The sequence below is a fragment of the Cygnus atratus genome, chromosome 2, assembly GCF_013377495.2.
Source record: "Cygnus atratus isolate AKBS03 ecotype Queensland, Australia chromosome 2, CAtr_DNAZoo_HiC_assembly, whole genome shotgun sequence".
Lineage (NCBI taxonomy): Eukaryota > Metazoa > Chordata > Aves > Anseriformes > Anatidae > Cygnus > Cygnus atratus.
In genome coordinates, this window is record NC_066363.1 from 56,803,172 (window position 1) to 56,828,404 (window position 25,233).

Here is a 25,233-nt window from a genome sequence, read left to right on the forward strand (position 1 = left end):
TTCTGTAAGTTAAATTGTGATGTTCTGGCTCATCTTGATTAGTATTTTTTCCCCTCAAATGATTGTACGTGTAGCATGATTACATGCTGTTATTCAGTCTTAGATCTCTTACTCTGTGACAAGTGTTCAATGCTAAAAGATAAAAACTGAAACTCCTGTCTTGCAGAGACTTGCCAAGTGAGATGCTGTAGTGAATATAGTTTCTGCCAGTGTGTTTTAGTGTATGTCAGTGTTCCAGTGATGTGCAAGCAACACTGCCTTGAAATGCTTACTGTAACAAGTAAAAACTACATGATTATTTCATTACAGCATTTACTTTTTTTACTTTTTTTTTTTTTTTTAAATCTCTTGGTCCATGTCTCACACAGAAAACATTTCTCATAATATCAAGGACTTCTCAATTGAAATACCCTGCTCATGACATACTCCCTGCAGCTGTCACATGCCCAGAAAGACTCTTAGCCCAGCAAATGCAACCAGCCTACCTTGTTTTGAAGTCCAGCTCCTGTGATGATTGCCAATAGTCAAATTTCCCTACGGCTATTCATGTTTGTAAAACCTATTCAGGTTCTGCTCTTGGCCTGCTACAGAACCTGAATATGTTCACTTTTTTCTCTTTCACTCTTCATATATTTCTACCAATTTTATTTTATATTTTAAACCTTTTTGTTTGGGGATCTGCAAGAAAAATATATCCAATAGTACACTTAGCTTGAGATTTTCCCCTAGATTTTCCTAGGTTAAGCCCACCTTTCCACTACATAAACATTGTTTCTATATGCTGAAATTTTCAGACCTGAATTCCTATCTTACAGAAATTTCTCAGAATCTGGTTTCAACCCAAATCATGATGATTTCTCTAAATTCAGAACTGTTAAAAAAAAAAAAAAAAAGCAGTCTGAAATATTTTTTTTCTACCTTATTCCTTTTTTCTTGTATGATAGAATGCTAAAATCATCACATATTTTGATAATTTCCAACAACAACAACACAAAAGCGAAGCCAATGAACTCTCAGGAAGTGTTTCTCTCTTTTCTGAAACAGATTGAAAAAAAAATAAATAAAATAAAAATTCAGTTAGTCCTACTGAGGGTTTCTGAATCTTTAAAATAGCTATCTGAATCCTTTCCTTTGCAAATTAGCAAAAAAATAAAAAATAATAAAAAAACAGCTAGAGGGAGCTACACTATTTTCTTATTTGTGCCTACACTGCACTGCCACTTACACAGATGTAAGGATACTAATACTGAATAAAGGACTGGGTTCTTCCCACTTGCTTCATTTATTAGTCATCATTTCCAAATACTTCTGTGAGATAGAATTTGTTTGTGATATTACAGCACTCTGTCATCATCAGTGCCATGCATGAATGCAAGTTATTGGTATTCTTTTAATTTGTCTTAGTAAATGTGCTTCCTCCACCTGCTTTTCCTTCAAGAAGCATGAGCACAGAACTGTGAAGATATTGTGTGATGATTTTTGAAATCAAGTATACAGATGATTCAAGAGTTTTGAAGGTTTTTCTGCTTTTGACAGGTCTGACAAAACAATTATTTTTTTCCATCAAGGCATATATTGCTATCAGTATGATCAATGCATGTATTGCAAACAGATTCTTATCCTCTCTTCATTAAGAGAATATATTTTACTTTTAAAATTATCTACAGAGGTACTGCATTTATTTTGACAAAAGCTTACATTATGCCATCGTTTTTGCTAATAGCAAAATATTTATTGATACCATATGCAGAGTTGCATTAAAATGGGTACAAAACAGTTTTATTCATTATTTTAATTTACAAAAGAATATGCTAATTTCAAGATAGTACTATACTACAGCAGAATTCAACTTTTTAGGGTGATGATTTGCCTGAAGATTATAGTAAACTACTAATAAATATTGACTATATCCTAATGAGTTTATACTCCATGGGGTCAAAGCTTAGCACTGTATACAAAATCATTATAATAGTGTGAGATTTGTACAAGGGAGAAAAAGCCTATAGAAGAAGTTAAAGATATTATACTAATAAAAGTAACTGCTCTTACCAGCGGCATCAAAAGTTAATTTTCCCAAATTGTTAATGACATTAATTGGGATTAATGAGATTACTGAGTCCAACATATATTAGACTAACTAGGTGGTGTGGTTTAACCTGGCAGGCAGCTATGCACCACACAGCCATTTGGTCACACACACCCTGGGATGGGGAAGAGAATCAGAAAAAAAAAGGGAAAAGCTTGTGGGCTGAGATAAAGATAGTTTAACATGACACACACACACACAGACAAAAAGATAATAATAATAAAATACACAAAGCAAGTAATAAACAATACAATTGCTCACCACCTGCTGACCAATGCCCAACCCATCCCCAGATGGAGCAGTACTCCATCTATGCCCTCATCCCTGCCCCCCGCCAGACACCCCATAATATTGCTCAGCATGATATCACATGTTATGGAATATCCCTTTGGCCAGTGTGGGTTAGCTGTCCTGGTTCTGTCCACTCCCAGTTCCTTCTGCACCCCCAGCCTCCTCATGGGCAAGGCAGCATGAGGAGCTGAAAACTTCTTGACTTAGTGTAAATTAAATTCCTTTTGTGCTTGTTTGTTTTTGTTTGTTTGTTCGTTTTTACTCCAAGTTCTTGCAACACAGCCTTTCAAAAATTTAATATAATTTATTAAAAAAAAAAAAAAAACGCACACCAACCCTTTTTTTCTGTTCTTTAAATTTTAACCTAGGGAAAGAAGGAGAATTTGGAAATGCTTTAGCATAGGAAGGTTCGTTTTCCAGGGTCTGTGGCAGGATTCAAAGCAGGATTTAACTTCATGTGCCCTGAATCATTCCCACTTCTTCACTCTGCCTCCATTGGACCTACCTTTAAGACCCTTAGCAAGCCTCCCCAAGCTGAAATTAATCTCTCTGCACAGTTTCCATGCTCTCCATTTAATCTATTCAGGTTATAGATCAAAATACTAGTTGACTTGTTCTGAATGCATTTTTTCTACACTTTCAGTCATGACTGCTGAGTACAGCATTGCTGAGAAGAAAAAGCATATTTGCATGTCCAGACTAACTCAGTGTACCCCCTCTCCCTGCCCAGAAGGAAAACAACAAACAATAAAAAACCACCCCAAACAGCTAGACTGCAGATAGTTCCTAAATGACTACCGTCTGTGCAGAGCAGTAGCTGGTAGATAAAGCCACATCTACAAAAGAAGCATCAAGATAGAAATCACCTACCTTGGCAGAAGCATTGTCCAGGAAAGCAAAGACTTAAGTGAGCACAAAAATAGCTTTGTTGGCTTTACTTTGTCTATCTGTATGCCACTGTAACATATCATTTGCCTCATATAGATGACTGTGAAAATAAACATCACTTTAAAACTTCATGAAAAACCCTGTTACGCTGAAGTTTTCTTCTACTTCGCCATACACGTACTACCTTGAGTTCTATCCCGGTAGAACTGGCTGCTCTATTCTTGTAAAGATTACATCCTTCTCTCCTGAATAAAGCTTGTGACTTTTTCTGTATGCTGGAACAAGCAAATATTCATAGCAAACTTCAAGAAAATTTCCACTTGCTGATCCTACATAGGGAAGTACTGTTGTAGCTCAAGAGAAATTGTCCTGGGACATCCATGCAACTGTAAGACAATTTCTCCATAACTTCTGTGTTCTCTCAATTCACTTTTCTATGGAAAATAAAAAATAGCCACAGAATAAAAAAAAAACAACAAACTTCTCTATGTTCAGCCACATGGATACCATTCCTAATGAAGACAGTAAAAGCAGTCCTGATGGCATAAACCCAGAAAATAAGTATTCACTAAGAACTTCTAAAGCATAAACCAATACTAGCAAAATCTCTACTTCTGTAAAAATTGAATCCTATGATTATTGTGCTATAAAAAGGTCTTAAACTGTCAAAAACACATGGCTTCAGAATGGAAAGTGTGATATGATAATTATATGTATTATGATTAGAATATATGTTTAAGTACAGGTTTTCAGACAGAAAGAAAGAGGAAAAATACCTGCTGTTAATTTGGAGTTTAAAGAATTCTTATGCCACAGTTTCAGGTTCTGACTTAGCCATGTTAATTAAACCTGAGAAAATCAGAATCACTTCTGAGAGCTATCTAATATTTATCAGGTCACTGCATTTAGGTTGGATATTAGGAAGAACTTCTTTACTGAAAAGGTTGTTAGGCATTGGAATAGGCTGCCCAGGGAAGTGGTTGAGTCACCATCTCTGGATGTCTTTAAAAGACATTTAGATGTAGAGCTTAGTGATATGATTTAGTGGAGGACTTGTTAATATTAGGTCAGAGGTTGGACTTGTTGATCTTGGAGGTCTCTTGCAACCTAGATGATTCTGTGATTCTGTGATTTTTTTTCATTCACTTTTAATCTATTATTCCTTTTTTTTTTTTTAAGTAGTATCAGGGTGAAGTATGATTTAGAGAAAAAGAAAGCGTTACTGGATATATATTTAACAAGTTAATCTCTCAGATGACCCTAGTAAAAAAATCAACATACATAACATTAACTTGACCTATCAAAACATGTTCTGAGTGTTAGAAAAATACGATGCTTGATGCTTGATGACTGGGAAAGCATTATAAAACTGCTTAATAAGAAAAAAAAAGTGATTTTTAAATATCTTTTTTTTTTTTTTAAGTAAAATAAAGGGAGTAAAATTTATGACAAGTTTTATTGTGGATCTCTGTTTAATACCAAAGTTCTGTAAGGACTTATGGATACACTTGGCTAAAAACAGTATTTGGTACAGGAGGTTTCATTAAAACACATTTTGAATAACGCCATTTTGATTCTTTAAAATTTGTCTACAGGATTTACACAAAGCAGAGAGCTGAAATATGGAATTATGGAAGTATGGAAATTATATGGAAATATGAGATTCCCCTAATATCATTTCTTGTTCATGTGTCTTCGGTCCCCCACTGCCATTTGTGCTGCTACTTTGTTAGAGTTGTTTTTCTAGTTTTCGCTGCATTGTACTTAATGCTATTTTTCAAGTCAGAAAACATTAACTCGCTTTTTTAAAAGTAAAATTCAATAACCTCTTTTAAAAACTATTGTTTTTGAAAAGGGTACCTAAGCATACTAGTTAGCAAAAGACAATATATAAAAGTGTGAATGATAACTTCCAGAGATAGACAAGGATCCTGAAAGTGCTATAGAGGCAGCTAAGAAGATCTCTGCCGTCACACCAGTCATTAGTGAAAAGGTGTCTGTGAGCACAGTGATGGTGGTAATGTGCTCATCTCAATCTCAGATGCCGGCTGCATCCATGCTAGATGCCACCACACCTGGCATTTCAGAGGCCTCTGCTCAGCCAGGGCTCAGGAGGGAGGAGGCAGCAACCATGTGTGGGGAGTAACTCATCATTCTCCACAAGTCTGAGGACGGCACTGCCCTCATCCCTCACAGACTGGATCCAGCAGAGGTGCTGAGTAAAGGAGCTGTGAGAGGAGGTAAGCAAGCTGCGTGCACTCAGAGGATGCACAGGAGATTGACGGGACCATTTCAGAGACGCTGTGGAACCGACAGACCAAGCCTCTCCATTTCAAGGATGGAAGGACAGACCGAGACCATGCTCAAAGGAGTGGTGGATGGGAATTGCAAGATTGGGTTGAGAGAGGAGGGCTGAAAATTTGTCCCTGGTGGAGACACATATAAGGCTTCTTCTCCACCTCCTGTCCTGCAGTTATGGGCACAGTGCTCAGCAGAAGGAAGGAAAGTGGCCTCCTCCTGGGCAGGTGTCACAGAGAGCTGAACATCAACCAAGTATCCATGTGAAGAAGAAAAGAAGGATGGAATTACTGGAGACTCCTGTGGGAGAGGGAGACAGCCACCCTGTGACAGGAGTAATCTGGAAATTTAGAGCTTACCTGGCACTAGGATCTAGGGTGTTACAGAAAAACTGCTAAAGTTTGTTCAGCCATTGGACCATTACCCCTGGCTGCTCGTTCATATGTGTTCCAAGGATACAGCTAGATTGTCAGCATATCAAGAGTGACTACAACAGCTCCAAGGGGAGAGGCTCAAGGGCTTGGAGGCCCCTCTGTTTTTCTCTTCAATTTTCCCAGTTAAAGGGAAAGACTTGGGAAGGGGTAGAGAGGTCAACAGGTGGTTGTGCAGCACATGGTTGCACAGCAAGGACTTCTGGGGAGAGAGGGGTTCTAACTGACAAAGGGCAACGGTATCTTTGCCAACAAGCCCTTAGGATCTCAAACTCCATTATTTTATGGTCAGAACAGAGAACAGTGTCAGTGATAATCAGGTCCCCAAACAATTCCTCCATGTTGCTGAGCAGCAGGTCCAGCTAAGTATCACCCCATCTAGTGCCTGTATCATGAGGTTATCCTTGACAATCTCCAGAGATCTGGATTGATTGCCTACTATTTATACTGCCCTTCCAGCAGGTGCAAGAGAGATTAAAGTCTTATATGAAAATCAGACTATCGGTCTGGACGAGTTCTAAAGTACTTCAGAGAAAATGTTGTCTACTTTCTCATTCTAATTTGGTGATTTGTAACACATCCTACCACAATGACACCCCTCACTGGCTTCTCCTTGGATCATGATGCACAAGTTCCCAACAACACACAGACCTCTAGTTCTCCCTGCTTTTTTCTCAGGCTGCATGCATGCACTTGAGAGAGGTGAGTATGAGCAATACAACATGGGACTTCCCATAGGCAAAAGGATGGAGAAACTCCTTAAGTGCGAAGTAACCATTAAACATAAATTTTAACTTATGTTGAGGCAAAATTATATGATCTGCCTTAAACAGTTTAATTTCACATTATTAAGAAAATAGAAGAGCCTTACTCCCTTAATGCTTTAGAATCAAAGAATGCTTTGGGTTGGAAGAGACCGTTAAAGATTGTCTAGGTCCAATCCCCCTGCATCAGCAGGGACACCTTCCACCATATCAGGTTGCCCAAATATCCATCCGGCTTGTCCTTGGACACTTATGGATGGGGCATTCACAACTTCTCTGGGCAACCTGTTGCAGTGTCTCATCACTCTCATAGTAATGATTTTCTTCCTTATCTCTAATCTAAATCTCTTTCAGTTTAAAACCATTACGCCTTGTCTTACCACTACATGCCCTTGTAAGAAGTCTCTCTCCATCTTATAAGTCTCTTTAAGTATTGAAAGGCTATAGTGAAGTCTCCCAAGAGCATTCTCTTTTCCAGGCTAAACAACCTCAGTTCTCATGACTGCTAGCATAACTGGACAAATACTGTAGTCATAAAAGTAAGAGCATATTAAGCTTGCACTTTAACAGACACATCACCATTTTGCTACCTTTTTCAATGTTTTGTTTTGAGTCCAAAACTTCTGAACATTGTGCTTACAGCTTAATACATTGAGTATTGTCACAGATTTCATTGAAGCTCTCTTGCTGGATTGGGCAACAAGTTCAGCAATGTGCAAGAGCAAGTGCTGGATTTACAAACTCGCTAAGAAATCTTAAATGCAAGATACCTTTATTTCATAGTCTTCACAGTAGGTCAGAAAAGTTGATTAGAAAAAAAATGTTTTAGACTTGATTCTTAATAGGTAAAATAACAAGGGAAAAGTAATTTGGAGACAAGAGGCCATGGGGACAAGGTTTCTACCCATCCCTATTTACAGACTTTAAATTTTTTGTTACACCTCTCCTGGAACAATGTGTGTTTGGGTCATAGCCAACATTTCAGTGAAAGCAGTACATTCCTATTTCTTATAATTAAAATCCTTAAATGCACAGTAACTGATAATAGCCACTGATTTTCTCAACCTTTGTATAATTTTGACTGACAAATTCATGTTCTAGGACTGTTCTTTGCCAAGAATCATGGAAAGTTATCTAAAACAGTAGGTTGTATCATGTTAACTTCCCTGAAGCTATATATATAGTAATCAGCAGATGGATTGCATGCTAGTCAGAACACCGTGCATTATATCAATAATGCCAGACGGTGGTGTGTTTCTTCAGCAGTAAAACTGAGAATTTGAAGTGACAAGACTCAAGCAACTGCAAAATCTGCACATACATTCCCATGTTCCAAAAACACGGCAATAATTCTTATACATTTTTGAGTCAGGCTGATGACTGGCAGCATAAACTTACTTAATGCCTGCCTAGTATAAAAAGCGGATGTTAGTGGTGCCAACCAAATGCCTGATCCAAAAGCTACCGAAGTCAAACAGAGCATTTCCATTAGCAGGGATCAAGCTGTGAAATATATTAATGCACTCTGTTCCTGACTAAACCCCAAACCACTGCCCACTGCCACAAACTTATCAACGCCTCTGCCACAGCAACTGGCTTTCTAATGTCATACAATGTTTAAAAAAAATTCTTGATAATCTTTCTCTTTATGATGTCACTTCTCCCATTAGCCATGAATATGTTTCTGGAATCTAAGGTCCTGGAAATAGCTGTGATACTGAGGGTAGCAGTACTGTAATAGATTACATTTATCATTTTTGACAGTTACACTACTGCATAGCATCAAATGAAAACAGCTCCTAAAAGATCGTTTTTCTCTCATATTAAACTATCCTTTCCATGGGAATGATAGAATCATAGAAAGGTTTGGGTTGAAAGGGACCTTAAAGATCATCTAATTCCAACCCCCTTACCACGGGCACAGACACCTCCCACTAGACTGGGTTGCTCAAAGCCCCATCACACCTGGCCTTAAATATTTCCAGGGATGGGGCATCCACAGCATCTCTGGGCAACCTGTGCCAGTACCTCATCACCCTCATAGTACAGAATTTGAATTAACTTTGTGACAAAGCTGAAGTCCACGAATTACTCTTCCAGAGTGGGGAATTAGTCTTTGTATGTGCATCAGAAGGGAAATCATCTTTACACTTTTTTTTTTTCAATATTTAGATATCATTGTGCTGTTAACCTGAATTTCCGAACACTTGTAGTGACTCTAATTGACTGCCACCAACAAATAGACTGAAAACCTGCATGACAAAATCCTTCTTTTTATAACGGGGCAGTTGTTATAAAAGACTAGGTTTATCATTTGGAACTTTCCTCTTACATTTGACATGAGCTTTTCTTTCAAATAAATGTTTAGATACATTAGATTAGGTAACTTGGTGAACTTCTTTTTATAAGTTCCTATTTAGTAAAGGAAAATGTAATGCTCAATTCTATATTCTAGAAGCATATTCTATACTTTCAAACACACATAGTTAAAAAAAAACAAAACAATATAAACCCCTGGGAATAAAAAGAAATAAAATGTGGACATGGTACATTAGCTTAATAAAACCAAGGAAAGACATTTACGAACTAACTGGCCTGAGGGTCCCTTTAGGAATAAACAGAAATAGATTGTGGTTCTGTTTTCTATACAATCTTCCAATCTTCCTTCACTATCGCTATGCAAGAAAAAGTGCATCATAGTCTTTCCATTTGAACCAGGCAGTGGTATTCAGGTAACAAGTGCATCCTAATTTGTTGAAAGCAGTTTATTGAATCAGTTCTATAGCCACAGTATGCCAGTGTAGCTGTTTGAACAGATCTGAATTCATGTTATTCCTACCCTATATTTTCCTTGTGAATTATAAATAAAAAAGACTGAGACTGCCTTAAATATCAAAATGCTGAAAGGCATCTATGCTGAACTTGCCTGAAAAATAAATGGAATTTAGGGGTCCAACCTTTTTACGTACCTTTGTAAATCTTTTTATCTGTTGCTGCCTCTCTCTTCTTTCGTGCCACCTCTTACAGTTCATCTCACATCTAGTAAACCTGCCAAACTAGATACAAGTTTTTACACCTTTACAAGTACGTGGTATTCTTTTGTGGATGGGAGTAAGAAGGAGGAGCATAAGAAGGAGGAGCATACTTCAAATACAGCTTGTCAGGAAGTTACATATACTTATTTAAAGCTCTATAAATACTTAGCAACCAATACCCATGGTACTGATCAATATCAAAACTAACTCTAGGCATAATCTTTCAAATTAAGTTTTTATAGATCCCACATTCAAGGCATTCAAGAATTTTCAGCTAGGCTGCTACTGTTGACAGTTTAAAATCATCTATAATAGAAGCCCGTATTAGATTTCCAATTAGCATTAGATTTTAAATAATGCTATCAGCTTCTGTTGGAACACTATTACTCTACTCATTCATGCACCATTCTGCATAACAAGATAACATCAGTGGCTTTTGTCTGATGCATAAGAAGGAAACAGTAAATAGTCCCACCTTGACTAGACAAAGAATTTACTCCTGCAAAATGCTAACAATGACTTTTCAGTAATACCGATAAACAATACCTATATTTGTCTAGATTTTTTTTTTGAAGTAATGTATCTAATTTGTATTTATTACAGAAAATAAAGTGCTTAATTAAATTACTTTCTATCATAGATTTTAGCACCTTGACAGAAAGCCTAAATCTCACAATGCTGCTCTTTAGTCTCATCTGCAGCATCCTGTTCTTTATCTGTAATCTTTAGACCTTTTAAAGTTGTTGGGGCAAATTTACAAGATAAAAGCCATGATTACTGCCTTCAATTTCTTTGCTTGAAAAGTAATGAACAGTGAGTTTCTGAAATCATTAAAAGCATTTCATAGCTAAACTTTTAGCTGTGTTTCATGGGTCATATCAGCCTATGCAGACTATATTCTTGCAATTTTCTGGTGAGCTAAAAAATGCATACAGCTTTCTAAACACAAAGCAGGAAAACTTGTTATTGACTAACGCCCTAAAATGAGAATATATCTGTTTTCAGGGAACAGAAGATGGAGAGAAAAGGGTGTGGGTGCTTTCAAGCAACTGAAAATGATATAACTTATCAATTCTGTTATATCCAATGCTCTTGTCAAACCAAATGTTTTATTTGTTTCATTATCTCTACTAACTAACGAATTTGCTGTTAGTTTCTATTCCACAGTCCCAATTCTATTTTTCAACAAGCTCTGGATCTATCTTAATAGGATAAATCCATTGGTTTGGGGGTCTTTTTTCTTACTTGCAGTTAACTTCCCTTGTTCCTTTAAACTTCCATGCCTTTGTAGGGTAGTCTGAGAGGCTGAAAGTGTTGCAATCATCCATAAAATTGGATAAGCCTGTAGATTTCCCCAGTGAACCCTGTCATTGTGACTCCAGACTCATATGGAAGGACCAGCTGTAAACGAACAAGATAAGACCATAGGAATTGATATACCATACATACCGAGCTGGTAAGCTAGTAGCTTTTCTCAAAGGGTGGCCAATATCACAAATTCATAGCAAGGTGACTAGGCCTCAAAGTAGACAAATGTAGAAAAAATATTCCCGGCGAAGGGCTCATCCTAATTCCTAATTTCCTAGCAGAAACTGGAGACCAGGAAATGTTTGAAAAAAATTATTGCCAATTTCTACTCAGTTTCTGGTATCTCTTTTTAATCCCTAGCTATACTACTCCTTTCCAGATGACTTTTTGGATGTGGGTCATCAAACAGCCATCACAGATCAACATGCTGGTTGCAACTTTAGCTTGATTTCCCATTACTTAAGGTTTCAAGAGAAGAAAAAAGCAAAAACATCATTGCCAGTGGCCATCTAGAATTCTGCATATGAAACAGAGTTTGGTTTTACCTTGAAAATAGATGTTAATCAAAGTAACTTTTAGAGATTGCTCACAGTAATTCCATTTATAATTAATAGCTGTTTGGTTCTTGTCTCTCAATAACCATTAATTTTAAAATATGACATGCAAATTTTTATACCAAATAACTGAGCACCATTTTGGCCAAATTTAGAAACTAGTTAATCACAATTAAAAACAACTAACCAAACAAAAAAAAAACCCGAACCACAGCATGCATATAAGCAACAATCAAAGAATCGCAGAATGTTTAAGGTTGGAAGGCACCTCTGGAGGTCACCTATTTCAGCCCATCTGTTCAAGCAGGGACACCTAGGGCAAGTTGCCCAGGACTATGAATCATCTCTACATAAAATGTATAGCGTGAGGGGTGTTGCTGGCCAGCTGTTAAAATCAGGAAATTAAATAATCCCCACACTGGGTTTTGTTGAAGATTCCTCCCCTGTCATTAACAACAGATAACTACTTGGTACTGAAGAAAGTAAAGCTGTTTACATACCATCTCTCTCAGTAGAAATTAGTAACAACTTGGTTTGTACATTAAAAAGAATGTCTAAATATTCTACATTTGGCAGAATGTCAGCTAAAGTTATCTCAGTGCAACCCTATTATATACTCAACAATATTGATTTCCTAGCAAAACCAGAATTTTTTGGATTGGAAGGTACCTTAAAGATCATCAATTCCAACCCCCCTGCCATGGGCATGGACTCCTGACATTAGACTACGTTGCTCAAAGCCCCATCACACCTGGCCTTAAACACTTTGGTGGCATCCACAGCTTCTTTGGGCAAACTTCTGAAGTGACTCACCACCTTCAAAATAAAGAATTTCTTCCAAATATTTAATCTAAATCTACCTTTTTTAGTTTAAAACCTTTACTCCTTGTCCTGTCATTACACTCCCTGATGAAGAGTCCATCCCCAGCTTTCCTGTAGGCCCCCTTTAGGTACTGGCAGACTGCTATAAAATCTTACTGGAGCCTGCTCTCCTCCAGTCTGAACAACCCCAACTCCCTCAGCCTCTCTTCATAGGAGAGGTGCTCCAGCCCTCTGATCATTTTTGTGGCCCTGCTCTGGATTCGTTCTAATACATTAATGTCCGTCTTTTGCTGGGGAACCCAGAGCTGAACACAGTACTCTAGGTGGGGTCTCACAAGAGCACAAGAGTAGAGAGGGAGAATCACCCCCTTCAACTTTCTGGGCGTACTTTTTTTGAAGCAGCCCAGGATATAGTTGGCTTTCTGAGCTGCAAGCACACGTTGCCGGCTCATGTTGACCTTCTCATCAACCAGGTCCTTTTCCTCAGAGCTGCTCTCAATCCTTTCTCTGCCCAGCCTGTATTTTTCCTTGGGATTGCCCCAGCACAGATGCAGAATCTTGCACTCGGCCTTGTTGAACTTCATGAGGTTTGCACAGGCCCACCTCTCAAGCCTGTCCAGGTCCATCTGGATGGCATCTCTTCCCTCCAGCATGTTGACCACACCACACAGCTTGGTGTCATCAGCAAACTTGCTGAGGGGGCACTCAATTTCACTGTCCATGTCACCAACAAAGGTGTTAAACGACACCGGTCCCAATATCAACCCCTGGGAAACATTACTTGTTACTGACCTCCACTTGGACATCAGACGATTGACCACAAGTCTTTGAGTGTAACCATCCACCAGTTCCTTACCTACCTAGTGGTCCATCCATCATATTTATGTCTCTCCAATTTAGAGACAAGGATATCATGGGTCTAGAGTCAAATGCTTTGCACAAGACCAGGTAGATGATGTCAGTTGATCTTCCCCTGTTCACTAAATGCTGTAACCCCATTGTAGAAGGCCACCAGATTCGTCAGGCCTGATCTGCCCCTAGTGAAAATATATTGGCTGTCACCAACTAACTCCTTATTTTATATGTGCCTTAGCAGAGTTTTCAGGAGGATCTGCTCCATGATCTTACGAGGCACAAAGGTGAGACTGACTGGCCTGTAGTTCCCTGGGTCTTTCTTTTTTTCCTTTTTCAAAATGGGAGTTATGTTTCCCCTCTTAGAGTCAGTGGGAACTCACTGGACTTCCAAAACTTCTCATATATGATGGAGAGTGGCTTAGCAATTTCATCTGCCAGTTCCCTCAGGACCTGTGGATGTATCACATCTGGTCCCATGGACTTGTGCACCCTTAGGTTCCTTAGCTGGTCTTGAATCTGATCTTCTCCTACAGTGGACTGTTCTTCTTTCTCCCAGTCCCTGCCTTTGCCTTCTGGGGCTTGGGCTATGTGGTTAGAGCTCTTGCCGGTGAACACTGAGGCAAAAAAAAGTCATTGAACTTGTAATTTGACCATTCTAACACATTTTGTCACTGCAGAAATATAAATTTGTCCTAAAAGGAATAGGAAACGTTAAGGGCTCTGAAGAGACAATAGCTCATTATTGATATTCAGTTGTTTCTTAGATGGCCAAAAAACTACCAAAGACATGTAAGTCAGAACAGTATTATCCTACGTGAACTATCACACCTAAACAAATAGATCACTTAACAGGGAGAGAAGCAAGACAGATAGGGGAGAAAAAGGTTAAACAACTATTGACATTTCTTCCGAGGATTGCCTGGTCTTTAACTATCCTTCACCAAAATAATTCTTCATATAGACAAAAATGTAGAAAGTATATCAGCTTTTTTTTTTTTTTTTATATCTGGGTCAGCAAAACTAAACTGTTACTTCTTAATTACACTAACAGCTTTTCACTCTGTAGCGTTACAGTAATCTGCCATTCTGCACAAACCTAACTCATATCTTAGCTACAATGATAATGTAATAGAGGAAAATAATTCTCTGTCTTAAGATAAGGATTTTTCTCTCACTCAAAATGCTCTGAGTGGGATCTACACAACAGTCCATCTTTCACCTCTTCCCTTTCTACCTTAACTGGCTATACAAGGTTTTCATAAAGCTTAAGTTTTTTAAAGTGATCTTCATCAGTATGAGTCGGTGCACTTTTTTCTTTCAAATGTGTACGCATGTGTCACTTTTATCAACATTAAGATAACTCTTGCACCAAAAAAAAAAAAAAGAGAGGTTAAAAAGTTTCACCAAGTTTATGAGATAAAGTGAAGTCATCGAAAGTCTAAGATGTGCGGCTGGATTCCAAGTGAGACTCTTCCAGATCCTGAGATTTTTTGTGGCTTATGTAATAACTCACATACAGAATAATGAGTATTAATGTTCTATCTATTACTGAGTAGCTTAGACTTGCTTGTGAATAATCTAATTGTGAAGGCTGAAACATGAATAATAGCTGCACTCTCCCATTCTCCAGTGAATAGTCTCATTTTATCACATTAGTTCTTTTCTCTCTTTCAGCATGTAACTGTACTAAGAGGTTATTATGGTAGCCAAATAGCTCCCATTTTTACCAGAATTTATGCTTGTTTATGACTTATTTGGGAAAGACAGTGCTTGGGCTGCAGTAGAATCTACCTACCAGCTGCACTGTTCTCATCTACATAAGGAAAGCCTTCACTTTATCTGTGGGAGAGGGTGAACTACTCATACTGACAAGAGGTACCTACTTTGAAAGCAGCTGATGGTGCATTTTCTGTACACTCATTGCATCTTTGTCTACCTAGTTCTAGGTGAGTCTCACACATCTCTGTATCTTGGTATGAAGAATCCGTAAACATAAATGAGCCTAGGATAACTGACCTATCAGCTTCTGCTACTCCTGCACGTACTGGATCTGTCAAAAGAAGTTGGCCAGTTTTTCCTATGTTGAGGTTTGTTTATTTATTTATTTATTTATTTATTATCACACATATTCCCATTGGCCTGTGCAAATGCAGTAGCTCCATTGTCTGAGGAAGTATGAAATTTTCTAATTTGTTTGTTAAATGTGGCAACTAATGTGTAGGCTAGTTCTCTGTGAGGTGTTGTATTGAGGAGACATTAAGCAGAACTGCCATGTGCCATTACTGTGCATTTTTCAGTCAAAGCCTGACCCTTTATGTTAACTCTAAAGCAGAATTATGAAGTGCGACAGTTTCCACTTTTTAAATGGGATAAAATTCCACTGCTTATTTTAAGAATTGAAATTAGACAGCAAATGTAATGTCTTCAATCCTGATGACTATGTATTTTAGTGCAAATGACTGAGTTTCAAGGACTGATCTTCTGTAGTGAAAATTTGTCTTTATGTAGGCAAAAGTCTGCCATTGGGAATACTCTTCGTGCTCTACGACCTATATGTCACCTCCATGTACAGGTGTTACTTCTGTGAATGTAAACTCGATGAATGTTTTTGAAACAAGTACACAATAAAAACAATACAAGATAAATGGCACTTAGAAAGAGTATGATAACTTTTAACCCATCTTATGGGTATGACTCACATAAATGTGAAATTGAAACATCTGACTGCAAATGGTAAGAAAGACCAGATATACTATACTGCCTGAAGCTCAAGTATAAATGGTTTAGTCATCCAGTGTTTGTGACCATTAGCTCCTGCTCAAATGAAAATAAAGATATAAGTATTCTGATCTGAATCAGAGTTAATCAGATCTGCCTTTTCAAGATAGCATGGGGATGAAGCCAATAAGAACAGGAACAAATTTATTAGCTATTTACAGGTTAATGTCCTGGTGTAGAATCCTTTACATGCAACTCTGAGTTTTTAGGATAGCTGATGGGGGATTTGACTACAAGGGGGATAAACAGACATTGCTGCAATGGTCCCTGGAGGATATGGGAAAAGTATATCTGTGATAAACGGATCCAGCCAGGCTGTCTGTGAGACTGCCAGCAGCATAGACACTTTTCTGTCAGAGTCAGCAGTTCATTAGCTTCAGAAGGTACTAATGAACTAAGTTGAGATTTCCCTGAAATAAGCTAGCTGCTCGGCAGAGCCCAGGCTGATTTGCTGTCCCCAGCTGTCTGTGGCCCTAGACAGCTGCCCATTTTGCTTATAGCTCCAGCTGGTCTTGGAACTGCTGTCTCTGCAAATAATTGTTGTGGAAGATGTTTCTCACACAAAGTTGAAGACAAAGCTCAGCACTACTATTCTTTTTTCCTCCTTCTCCCTATCTAGGCATGTATCTAATAAGCTAATTATGTATTCTGAACTCCTTAATTAAAAAATAGTTATAAAATGGAAAAATGGCCATGCTTTCTGTTTTGATTGGGTTATTGCAAATTAACATAAATTACTGATGATTTATTTTTATACAATTTTTTGAGCTTTGATTTCCACAGACTTTGCTACTTTAACTGTATTTTGAAAGAAAATGATGATTTTCATTTTTAAATGTTCTTTTTCAATGTACCAGTCTGTCCTGGATGTACAATAGTGTAATTTTATTTTATTTTATTTTATTTTATTTTATTTTATTTTATTTTATTTTTAGCACTTCTTTTTCCTTCCCCTTCATATAGTCATGGTTCTGGTGTCTTCCTGCAATGTATGTTTTTTTCCTACTCCTATATTGCTTCAAAGACTGAAAGGACTTGTAGTTTCAGTAAAGTGAGCTACTGCAAACATTTTCATTTGTACTTTTAAGAATTGCTTCTACAAAATGTGGATATTTATTTAAAATATTTCATTAAGGCCAGACCATTGAAGCACAGAAAACAGGTGTTAAGGTCAATTGAGTGGCAATAAAAACTGTCTTCAAAAAAGGCATTCATGGAGCAGAACCGAGTTGCATTAAAAATCAGAACAGGCTATTCATTTTGAAGTTGAGGCTATTTAATTTGAAGGTGGAGAATAAGCAAAATAGATCACGTGGTTAGATGTGAGGTAGATTAACACATACAGAAAAAATATACAAATCCAACAATAATATTTGACAACTAAGTCATTAGGGAACAAATGCCTTTCCTACAAAACTTTTCTTTCTAGTTCGAAAAGAACTCATAAACAATGAGCTGAGCCTGAATTATTTATGTATTGAGAAAAATAAAAACAAAAAAAAAAAGAAAAAAAAAACAGAGGTAGAAGTTAATGTTATACGTAGTTATGCTATACATAGCTTTGGCAAACCCTATTTCATTGTACAATCTGTGTTTATCTAAAGCATGTATTTACAGAAAGGGAAATATATATAATTTTTAAATTTAAAGGCAAATATGTTTCAATTATTTATAAATTTTTAGTCAGGAAGATCTTTATTACAGAAAGACAAAAGTTAGGTGGATGATACTACTGCTTTTCTCATTGTTATTACCATTCTGTTATGCTACCCTAAGTGCTTACTAATATAAGAAAGACACTGTTCGGTAATCTGGACAGTGAATTTACAAACTACTGGCAACTCTATACTGACTTCCTCTGAGACGCTTTTAATCAAAATGTAATGAGTTTTGTTGCCTAAAGACATTCATAGTGTGCTGTAAGGGCCTGTCTACATCAGGAGATTGAAGTATTTAAAGTAAGGATTTACTGTGTACTAATTACTGCATACTAGCTCCCTGCTATCCCTCTCTGGACAATGTTAACTCAGAGTGTGCACCTTCTTACTTGGGGATTGACACCCAGACTAAATTCCTGTTAAGTACCATGAACAGACAAGACCAAAGAACTCATAGAATCCCTGCTGATACAAAACCATGCCTTTGTCAAAAGGAAAACTACATAAAATACTTTCCATATCCCATTACAGAAAAATAAAAAGGGTTTCAAGAAGTAGTGATGCTTACAATCTTGCAGTTTTTAATAGCCATGCTAGAAAGAGCCTAGGCCAGGTACCCCCAGATTTCTTCTAAGGTGAGACTCTCACAAGCAACTTTTTAATGTCAATAGTCAGAGCTGTTGCAGAATGAATCTCATTGACTTACTGAGAATGAACTGAGGAATAAAAGAGTCACATCCCATTATAGATAAGTTTTTGCATCTTCTACACAGAAGCCAAAATAGCCAAAATTTAATGCTCCATGGAGAAAAATATACTGTCTCAATTACACCTATGCCAACACTTAAAACTTCTGATGCTTGTTTTAAAGACACATCAATAATCCCGATAACAGGTCAAGGTCAGCACCATGATTAAAAAGCAACATGAAAGCCTAGACAGGAGTTATATAGTGGTGATAAAAGGGCTGCTTTTTGAATATCAGGTGTCCTACAGAAATTTCTTCCATATTACATTATCAATTTTGTTGGCAGCTTCGGATTTCTGGCTAATACTGGACTTGAAAGAGAGCCTAGGATGCCAAATTTCTTCTTTATTCCGCTGTGCAAAAGATACTTTCCATACATCCTAAGATTCATTATGACCTTCATACTTTTACCGTCTGCTGGGATTATTGCTGAAGTTCTGAGACTGCTCAGTTTCAAGCAGCTTCCAATGATATTATATAACACTACATTATGTTGAAATAATGCAGAATTTCTTCCCTAAATTAAAATGGTACGCGGTGGATGATGGGCAGCATTAATTTCTGTACCAGTGGTAAGTGTAAGGTCCAATAGCTTGGGAACCATTAAAAGGAAAATTGATAATGCATTATATCCGATGTGTGCTAAGAATCCTTCTTATGATGTGATGCAGTCCATTGATTCTATTGATGGCAGGTCATAAGATGTTAGACCTTGTAACCTTGATATCACATATACACTAGCTACTGTAGATAGATTTTTCAAAAGCTCTGGAATGAGCTAATTGAAAATTCTCCTTTCCTGTGATGCCATTTTAGTTAGGAAGGTGTTAGCAATATGGACTACTTTTGCAGAAGAATAGGTAGGATATAAAATGAAAGAAAGTCTGAAACCTTTTAAATGTAGTCTATTAACTAGATTTCAGTTAAACTGTGCTATAGTGCAATTAATAACTTAATGGCATATAATAATGTGAATGACTTCTGTCAGTCATTTTGAAAAGGAAAATGTAATTTTTTTTGCGAAGGTAACATATTTTTATTTTTCTCCAAATATTACATTAGATCATTTAATACGCTGAGAAATGTTTGGTTTACATAGGTATAGTTAATGAGCTGATTACTGAGAGAATATTCAAAATATTTCTATGAAGTGTGTCCAAAATAAAAAGTATTAGAATTTTAAGTATTCCAAGCTTTTGCTTACAAGACTCTAACAAGTCAGAAGTCATCATGCTCTACCTTCCCCAAACCTACTTTCACTATGCATTCATCACATCTTTCTAGTCTCCACCTATGTTCTGCAACACCTAAAGTTTCAAAGTTTCTTTACCCCTTTTTCTGCAGGCCTGACAGGGATAGCAGCAATTGCTTACATTAACTCCAGTGAGGCATACTGATGAGAAGCAGTATTGCAGAGGAACCACTGTCCTTTGCTCACAAAGAGAAAAAGACAGAATAGTTTACAGCTTCTGTGGCCTTCTTGTTCTTTCCACAATAATAAAAGGAAGCATTTTTCTAAGCTGCTATAACTGAAAGCACTCAGAAAGCAGAAGAGGGGAGCCACCCATGACATGGTCACAGAGTGGCTGAGGTTGGAAGGGACTTCTGGAGATCATCTAGTCCAATCCCCCTGCCAAGCAGGGTCACCTATGCACCCTGCACAGGATCGCATCAAGGCAGGTTTTGAATGTCTCCAGAGGAGACTCAACAGCCTCTCTGGGCAACCTGTTTCAATGCTCTGTCACCCTTACACTAAATAAGTTTTTCCTTGTATTCCTGTGTTTCAATTTGTGCTTTTTGCCTCTTATCCCATCACTGGGCACCACTGAAAAGAGTCTGGCTCCATCATCTGGACACTCTCCCTTCAGATATTTGATAAGATTGATAAGATTCCCTCTGTCTTCTCTTCTCCAGGATAAACAGGTCCAGTTTTCTCAGCCTTTCCTCATATGAGAGATGCTCCAAGCCTCTTATCATCTTTGTAGCCTTCTGCTGGACTGTCTCCAGTAGTTCCATGTCTCTCGTACTGGGGAGCCCAGAACTGGACACAGTACTCCAGATATGACCTCATTAGGGTTTAGTAGAGAGGGAGAATAACCTCCCTTGATCTGCTCTCAACACTCTCCCCAATGCACTGCTGACTCGAGATACATTTTGCTGACTATCCTATCTCTATAGCACTCCCTTTACCCCATCTTTCCTACTTTAAAGTTCTCCTTATCAGTTGGGGTGTTTTGGGGATAGGTGAAAGAGACAGCTTTGCCAACATGCATTGTAACACCGGGCTTCTGACTTTCTGATGTGGAAACACAGGATCAGAGTTGTAACAACTGCATAAATCGAAGACTCTCACTGACATACACACTGGAACCTCAAAATTATATGCATTTTGGGTATGAGTTTGCAAAAGAGTGACAGACCTGCAGGTAACCACTGAATATTTATTTCTCCAATCAGATTTTTTTTTCCTCTAATCAAAACTATTTTTTTTAAAACCAAGTTTATGATATTTCTCTTTGTTTACACTAATAAGAAATAAGGATTAGAGGAGGTACAAGGGGCACTGACTAAACAGATTGGGTAAGAGATTAATTTTTCTAATCATGTCATACTTTGTCCATCCAATCTTTATTTCCTTTTAACAAAGTACATGTACTAATCCATAAGTCAGTGGAGACTTACAGCACTGTGGAAACAGTAGACCGCTGTGAAAAATGTGAAACATTCTCATACACTAACAAAAACAATATGCTTAAAACATCCATCCTGGAGTTTCCAGATCGATATCATGAAGTTTTAGTTCTGTTTGCCTAGATCACTAGTTATGGGATTTGTGAAGAAAGACGTAAGAAACATTAAATGGAAATTCATGGATGTTTCTAATTTTGAAACCTCCTAAAGATTGATGAAAATATTAAGCTTTTTGTTGCATGTTCTTCCATTTGCAACATTTATAGAAGAACTAGAACAACTACAGTCACAACTGCAACCTTCTTAATAACATGATGCAACTGCGCAGCGAATCAGTGTCTTAATCAATAGAATAAAATATACTATGTATTCTACTGAAATGTTTTGCGCGTCTAGAATAAAATGACATGAAAACAGCAAAGAAAATTATAACTGGGTTGGAGACTAGAATTTTCAAATGCATATTTCCTTAATTTAAAGAGTTTGGGACTAGAGGAGGTGGGGAGTTCTTTCCATTTAATGACTTGAGCACAGTGTGGTTTAAATAGCACATTTGATCTGGGAACCTATTAGGTGGTAATGACTCTTTGGAGAGAAAAAAATTGATTCTCTTATTACTGGTTTGATTAGCAATATCTGTAATTCCATGATGTTAGAAAATAGTTCAGCATTAAAACGGAACTATTTTCCATCATTTGTTGAAGCAGAAGCATCAAAAACAGTGAAGGCAGAATTCCCATGTTAAACACATTCATGAGTTCTGAAGTAATTGTACTGGTACCAGAATAAGGAAAGTAAAACTGGGTGATGTTCATATAGAAGCTTCAGTTTCAAAAAGTATGTATGCTAGACTACATAGGTATTAAGAAATGGATGACAACAGTCTCATGACATTACTATTTAAACAAAGAGATGCAAGAAAACTAAATTTCAAGTGACCTTTCAGTAAAGGAAATTAAGTAAATATTTGATTAATGATACCACCGTAGACCCATATTTCTAAAAAAATATCATTACAAGAAACTGCACTGAAGGGATCATAAGCGTAGGAAAGGGGAGGGTAAATTAATTAAAGGAAAAAAATAAATTTCAAATGCCTGATTTGCCTTTCACTTGCGATAGAACAAAAGTCTAGTAAACTAAAAGGAGAAATAGTCATGCAAAACAAATATGACAATCTTGCCTAGCAGGGTGATATGAAATTTTATGTTTTTAAAGTTATTCTAATGACCAACTTTTTTTTCTGTTTTCAAACAGGTAATAGCATGGAACTTAATATAACTGTGATCAGATACAGAGAGAGATTAAACCTAAATGATAAGCACTGGTTTAGGATTAAACTGTTCCTTAGCTTCTTTCATCTGGACAATAAACAGTTGAAAACAAAAATTAAAGACCAAACAACCATCAAAACTCATGTTCAGATATATTGCAACAGAAAGATTGAGATTTACTAAAAAGCACATAACAAAATTTACCAAAACCCCCAAACTGAACTGCTCTCTTCTCAAACCAGCATGAAATTACACCTATTCTCACTCAGAAGTCTTCTTCTAAATTTCTGAAACAATAAACAATTTCATCTACTCGTCTGCAGGCCTAAACCCAAAGAAATTGCCAATACTACTGACAGGCCACAGGCTTTGCATCAACTTTGCAAAGGTGCACGACTAGAGCTTGTCAGTCATATTTTTCCTACGTTTGTCTTTGGCTTCTGTTTAGGTCATTTAGTTGTAATAGCAATTCCCTAACAACCAGGAATCTACTCTGTTTTACCTTTAACTCAGATTTATGATTGCATAGGTTAATGACTATTGGCATAACAATTCTTATATATTCCTGTACCTAAAGTAGATAGTTCTCACAGAACAAACTTACTGCAGAATACAAATGTAGTGTAGAGGCCTACAATCATGGGATAACAGCGGAATTGAAAGTACAGTCAGAGGGCGATACCAGAGGGAGCTGGGCTCTAAGCAACTCACCAGGTCAGTTACTAGTAAACAAACGAAAGCAACTCTGGGAGCTGGGTAAGGCCAGAGTTGGAGAACAAAGACCAAGGGAAAAAAAATAAAATAATCAAAGAATAGGAATCCTACACAGGCAAAACATACACATATAGACATATGGAATTGCAGACAAATAAACAAAGATCAATATCAGGGTTCTGAAGGGCAACAATAGGCTACAACTGACTTTCCAAGTCCCTCTGAGGACCCACTCCCACTGCCCCATTTCAGTCCCTGCTTTTAAAACCTCACCCCCATGAGCCATGCCATAGATGTATACCCAGCTCTATCCGTTGCTCTGCTCCACTGGTGAGCTTTATGGCTCAGTTCAGACTTGGTTTATCCACTCCCTTTCAATGATCTCCATATAGTCAGCAGTACTTGCTGGTGCCACTGGCATTGCCTACCCTGGTTAGGGACGGGGAACGGTGCAGCAGCAGACAGGGCATTGCCTGCCCCAGCATCACCCATGGCTTGGCCACCATGATGGCACAGTTCCCCTCTCCCTGTTCCCTGAAAATCAATGTGTGTGCTGGAAAATACATACTAGTAACCTCAAGCAGATCCTACCATAACAATATTGTCATTGACACCACTGTCCTGTTCCCAGTGAAGAGCCTGGGATAATGACAATTGGTTAAGGGGAGTGTAACATCAGGGAAAAGGACAGACAAGGAAAAGGAAGTGTGCACATATAATCTGTTTTACTATTGGAGTATCTTTTTATTTTCTTTCTTTTTCTGTAATAAAATCTAGACCAATAATTATTCTTTGATAAAGATTTCAATTAGGCTAACAGTAAATTTGTACCTTTTGCCCATACGTTTTTTTTTTTTTGTTTTTTTTTCTCAGAAACTGCGCAAACCATAGTACAAAAAATTGGTAGTAGAAACATGGGCATCTTAGACTATAATCTGAATGGAAGATATTATGCCTTTAACTTCTAGGGTGTTCCACCAGTTGAAAGTATTTCAGATTTTATTTACACCCAAAGAAAAAGACTATTTTGTTTTAATGGTTTCTGCTTTGTTTGTTTGGTTGGTTTTGAGAAGACAGAATATAGTACCTAGGCAACAAAATTCTTGCAGGAGCAGGAAGACTAAAGCAGTAGTGCAAACAAACCAACCTTCAACAGGGCTGGTGTTTTGCTGTTATTTTAGACCATCATGATTTAGAAGACTGAGGCACTATAACCACTTGGTCTCTCTTCTTCCTCCCCAGAGTGAAAGGATTTCTTAGTTCTAAGTTCACAAAGTCAATTCATTATACCCCTGACATGCATTTGGGGGGGAAGATAAAATTTTGGTATTGATTCACAAGCTAATTCCCCAAGAATCTGTGAAATTTTAGATTTTAGGACTTTAAGATTGATGTTATTTAGGAAAAAAAATAATATTCAGAATACTATTTTTCTGTTAATCTAACCTTCATGTTTAAAAGTGTCATTCTTGTGAAAATAATTTAGAGTTCTATATAAATATGGCATATACACAGATATCTAGAAATATCAAGGAAAGCTATGAAAATTCCTGTGGGTGAAGGTAAAGACTTGCATTCAGAGCTTAGATATAAATAAATTTGCTTAGATCAAGGGATATAATTAGATCAGGTTGAGCATCATACTTATACATCTGTTCTTCCAGCTACCATATTTGAAGTGGCTTTATTACTTCTGAACACCTCATTGTGTTACAGAAATACATGGAAAGGGTAAAGCTCCTAGTAGTAATGCTACAAAAAGCTAATTTTTTCCACATTGCCAACGTGGAAAACAGGTCAAATCAACAAAGCAAATCGAGGCTTAATTTTTGCTCCAACATCCATGACCTTGCAAATGTTCATTTACCCTATGAACACAGGTATGCCCTTTTAGCCGAAGTCAGTTATTCAACCCTACCGTGTGACTCCCATCAACATTAGGACTTTGGCACACGCTGATACATTATCAGCAATGTGTTTCTCCCTGTGGTGCAATAGTGTGCAATTACTGTCACATACAATGAAAAAAAAATTCATT

At 37.4% G+C, this 25,233-nt stretch overlaps 1 protein-coding gene across 1 annotated transcript in view; it reads right to left on the minus strand.

The window, feature by feature from the left end:
* The window catches only part of CNTNAP2 (contactin associated protein 2), a 1,162,302-nt gene that overhangs the window by 774,701 nt on the left and 362,368 nt on the right, over positions 1–25,233 (minus strand). The gene's annotated exons all lie outside the window — the stretch shown is intronic.